Source organism: Triticum urartu, chromosome 7A, assembly GCF_056163025.1.
Source record: "Triticum urartu cultivar PI428250 chromosome 7A, HENAU_Tu73, whole genome shotgun sequence".
Taxonomy (NCBI): Eukaryota; Viridiplantae; Streptophyta; class Magnoliopsida; order Poales; family Poaceae; genus Triticum; species Triticum urartu.
The window spans coordinates 455,388,383-455,393,682 of NC_141879.1; the positions used below are offsets into that span (position 1 = coordinate 455,388,383).

General features: G+C 47.5%; 1 long non-coding RNA gene across 1 annotated transcript; it reads right to left on the minus strand.

The window, feature by feature from the left end:
• Positions 1 to 992: 992 nt before the first annotated feature.
• On the minus strand, positions 993 to 4,597 carry LOC125525806 (uncharacterized). The gene is made up of 2 exons (XR_007291423.2): positions 3,092 to 4,597; positions 993 to 2,922 (listed from the first exon to the last, which is right to left on the minus strand). It is a non-coding gene; the product is annotated as an uncharacterized LOC125525806 (long non-coding RNA).
• Positions 4,598 to 5,300: the final 703 nt, after the last annotated feature.

The window sequence follows — 5,300 nt, forward strand, 5'->3', positions numbered from 1 at the left end:
TTACCATTGTCGAAATGTCTTGTAACCGGGATTCCGAGTCTGATCGGGTCTTCTTGGGAGAAGGAATATCCTTCGTTGACCGTGAGAGCTTGTGATGGGCTAAGTTGGGACACCCCTGCAGGGTTTGAACTTTCGAAAGCCGTGCCCACGGTTATGTGGCAGATGGGAATTTGTTAATGTCCGGTTGTAGAGAACTTGAAACTTAACTTAATTAAAATGCATCAACCGCGTGTGTAGGCGTGATGGTCTCTTCTCGGCGGAGTCCGGGAAGTGAACACGGTTCTTGTGTTATGCTTGAGCGTAAGTAGTTTCAGGATCACTTCTTGATCATTTCTAGCTTCACGACCGTGCGCTGCTTCTCTTCTCGCTCTCTTTTGCGTATGTTAGCCACCATATATGCTAGTGCTTGCTGCAGCTCCACCTCACTACCGTTTCCTACCCTTAAGCTTAAATAGATTTGATCTCGCGGGTGTGAGATTGTTGAGTCCTCGTGACTCACAGATACTTCTAAATAGTTGCAGGTGCCGATGATACCAGTGCAGATGATGCAACCAAGCTCAAGTGGGAGCTCGATGAAGATCGTGATCGTTGTTTTGTTTTGTTTCCTGTTGATCAGTAGTGGAGCCCAGTTGGGATGATCGGGGATCTAGCATTTGGGGTTGTCTTCTTATATTTTGGTTCCGTAGTCGGACCTTGATTGTATTCTGGATTATGTATGTTTAACTTGTATTTGTGTGAAGTGGCGATTGTAAGCCAACTCTTTATCCCTTTCTTATTCAGTACGTGGGATTGTGTGAAGATTACCCCTCTTGCAACAAACCTACCATGCGGCTATGCCTCTAAGTCATGCCCCGACACGTGGGAGATATAGCCGCATTGTGGGTGTTACACACGAATGGAAACCACGACAAGTAATCAAGCAATCACGGCATGACCTGAAAACTGGCATGACACACCAGGTCAGTACATTGAATGTACTTGCAAGCTCACAATAACTAGAAGCATTCAAGACAAACAACAGCATGGCAATTACATGTTAAGCCAAAATTATCATGAGATCATCAGGATAACATGGCATGAACAACATGAACATGATACAGCTACAACAATATGAGCATGTCATGAACATATAAATCTGACGATACTGGCATGCAACATGATGACATTATATCATTTATTCTGCTCGGGTTACTTTGTAACCAGCACATGCATCACTTACTATCCTCGGAAATCACATGATCATCTCAATATCAAATCAAGCTTGGTATAAACAATACCGTAGTAATCATTAAATGACCACAAGGAGCTTGATCTTTACCCATGATTCTCGCACAACATCACGAATATCCAACAACTCGGTATCCTCAATACCCCGGTGATCATCTCATGATCACGAATGAAACCACTCTTGGTTCAACGGGTTACCTCGTAACCAAACGGTGATCATTCACGGATCACCTAACCAACTTATCTCATCATCGAACCAGGGTTGTTATTAATCAAGTTATTATTAATACTGTTGACCCATAGTGTGACTGACACGAACTGGGCCCTTGTCCGTGGGCTCGGCTATCGATAGATTTAATATACACTCTGCAAAGGTTAGTACACTATACCCACACCACGGAACGCATGGCCTCGCACTCCCATTCGGGTGGACCAATGGCGTTCCGACAAAAACGATCTACTGCCATGACACCCTCCCGTCCACTCTGACCAACTCCCCTTTGGGCTAAGTCATGGGTGGCCCCGTGCGTACGAAAGGCACCAACGGCCATCGTCGTGGCAAAACATAACGGTCCCAAATGGGGACAATGGATCCATACTCAACAACGGGCACACAAGGCCTATGCCGTCCTACCTGATCAGGGTAGCGCCCGCGCATAACCTTCCCTCGTTGGAGGCACCGGCGAGAGGCATGACAATAGACCCATTTAGGACCTTCCCATTAGGTAAGCGTGGTTGCACTGGTCAGCTCGATATGGTGGCACCATGACTCAGCCAATAGTTGTTCAAGTTCAATTTAATCCGGTTAAACTTGAATGCAATATCCTGAGCCATCATAAAATAACATGATGCAAATATAATGCATGAGCATGATATCAACATAAGCATGAGGGTAGAACATAACTATCCACCCTATCAACAATGAATCATATACAACTGAGCATGGCATAATGACGAGCATGAATATCACAAGTACAACACTACTCATAACATGACCATTATCATCAACAATAAATACTACAAGAACACATCAATAACATCACCGAGTAAACACTTAACCAACTAACAGCAAAGGAACAATGCATATTAATGGTACTCAGTAACCGACGTTAGTCATGCACCAAAGAACATGACCAACCCAACATGTACGAATATCAAGCACGACCAATATGAAAGTAATACTAGCAGGTAGAACATGATAACAGAGTGCAAGAAACATAGCATGACGGTACTCATCGATCCATAAGCATAACCGAAATAACGACAACAGTAGCAAAACAAACATATAGATATTAAAGATTCAAGTTGAAAACCAAAGCTATTGCATGGCTATCATGCAAATGGTGGTTGTGGCTTTCCTGGGGTGGAAGAAATCATCGGGAGAAAGTGCGAGAAGCTCAAAGAACGAATCACCGGAAAACGTTCTCTCTCGGAGGGGCTGATTTAGTGCAAGAGCACAATGGGCATTTTCAGAATGTTAACACATGGTGAAAATGATACCAACAGAATGGACTCGACAAAACTAAGAAGTGGGCTTTGGAATCACCTCATTTGGAGTTGTGAGCAAAAAGATATAGTTGTTTTTCTGTCAGGGACCTATTTGTAAGAAAATCCTCACAAACAGGCCCTCAGCCGGAAAAACAGAAAGCGCCTTCTCAGGAAATACGTTTTCCAGAGAGGAAAACGAATTCCTGGCTGAAACAGAGAGAAAATACGCTTTCAGAAAAGAGGAAACGTATTTTAGGCCGAAACAGAACGAAATGCGCTTTCCAACTGGGAAGACGTATCCCTAAGAATATGCCTCCATTTATCCAGCATGGCAAGGCGGGGCCGGGTGTCTTAGAGGATTATAGGTGGGACCGACCTTATCCATCTCTCTCCTCCTGGCTCCTTCTTCCTCCTCCCGACCGGGCACGACAGAACAGAGGAGGGCCTCGACGCCGGCGATGGCCCAGGCAGCTCCGACAGTCTCCGGACGCGCCGAGGCCACCGGAGAGACCGGCGAGGAGCACCGCGTCCATCTGAGCAGGCTTCGGGCACTGTGGAGGGATGGAGTGATGGCGCCTCGTGAAGACAGAGCATGCGGCGGCGGCCGAATCCTGGGGTCGTGGCCTAGGGCACTCTGGCGGGAAAATGAGAGGCTGGAGAGTTGCTATGGGGTCCGGGTGGTCCTCTGGTGAGTTCAGGAGGGAGGGGAGGGCTTGGATAGCTCGATTTAAGCCAAGCTTCGCGGCGGCCATGATGGCCATGGGGGTCGGGGAGAGGTCCAGAGGCTCATTGGAGAGGCTGGGCAGGACCAGAGGAGGGTTTTGAGGCTGGTGGTGAGCTCGGAGGGGGTCGGGGCTTCCTTATATAGGAGGGGCAAAGGCACAGCCTCGGGTGCCGCCGCTCGCGTCCGACCGAAGCTTTGGCGAGGCTCAGCAGTCACGGGGAGGCGCTCGATCGCGACGAAGGGGAGCGGACGAGGCGCAGAGGTCACGGAGACAAGCTACGCTCGAGGACACGAGAAGGAAGAAGCCATGGCGCGAACAGAGACGGTCGGCTATAGGTTTCTCGTGGGCGCGCGGCGACGAGCACTGACGGAGGGCTTACGAAGGGGGAGATGGCTCCAGGAGGACGGCGATGACGTGGTAAAACTGTTAGACATGCTCAAGAGCGCGAAGACGACGAGAGGGAGAGGGGCCGGAGCTAGAAGACGCCCTGGGCGTGGCCAACGGCGGCAGAGCGCGTGCACCTGTTATGCCATTAACGCGGCCACCGTGTGCTATTGCTATTGCTATCATATATTGTTCTTCGCTTATTTACTTTTCCGTTGCTATTGCTATCATCACTACAAAATACCAAAAACATTACTTTTGTTATCATTACCTTTTGCTACCGTTACCACTACTATCATATTACTTTCCTACTAAACAATTTGATGCAGATATTAAGTTTCCAGGTATGGTTGAATTGACAACTCGGCTGCTAATACTTGAGAATATTCTTTGGCTCCCCTAGTGTCGAATCAATAAATTTGGGTTGAATACTCTACCCTCGAAAACTGTTGCGATCCCCTATACTTGTGGTTATCAGAAGCCTTGGCGCGAACAGAGACGGTCGGCTACAGGTTTCTCGTGGGCGCGCGGCGACGAGCGTTGAAGGAGGGCTTACGGAGGGGGAGATGGCTCCAGGAGGATGGCGACGACGCGGTAAAACTGTTAGACATGCTCAAGAGCGCGAAGACGACGAGAGGGAGAGGGCCCGGAGCTAGCAGACACCCTGGGCGCGGCCAACGGCGGCAGAGCACGCGCACTGTTATGCCATTAACGTGGTCACCGTGTGCACCGGCATGTAGCGGGGGCGATGGGCCGGAACATGTTGTCTAGTGGTAAGTTCTTCCAGGGGAGGTTTCAACTGCGATGGTAGATCGATGAAAAGCTCTATGGTTAAATGGTAATTGGCGTCTGAAGTTTACAGCAGTAAAATTGACCGTGCACTGGTGATCAACAGGGAAGTGATTGTGGTCAATGGAGTTGTCTGCGATGATTAACTAATGAAGAACTACAATCCTGTTAAGTTTGAGGAGAATTAGACCAAGGATTAATACACTTGCTTTGCAACTGATCCCAACGGTCCAGAAACTAGATCAAGATGGTTCACTCACATGGAGAAGCCACTTGAGCTGAAATTTGGCAAGGCTTAGGGATTTGGACATAGTAAGATGATGTAAAAATTTCATACCAATTGGTTTCACCAAAATGGTACTTCCTTCGCAACTATTCTCTATGTCCAGAAACTTGCAAACATTCCAGAGGAATAGTTTCTTAATGAATTGGTCCCAAATTTGGTGTAGAGAGGTTTTATGGTCGTGAGAATGCTCGGGAAAGTTTCAGGCAAAATGAAGCAATATAAAATGTACTTGCTTCACAATCTGAAAATATTGCCAGAACCAAAGATTTGTTCCTGTGCTCACATATATGATTGGATAAGGCTGAAAATTGGAGGGGTGTGCTAATATGAGTACATGAAGGAGTGTGCAAAATTGCAACGCATTTGGATAACCCTAGCTAGCACTTCCTTCACAAAGGCTT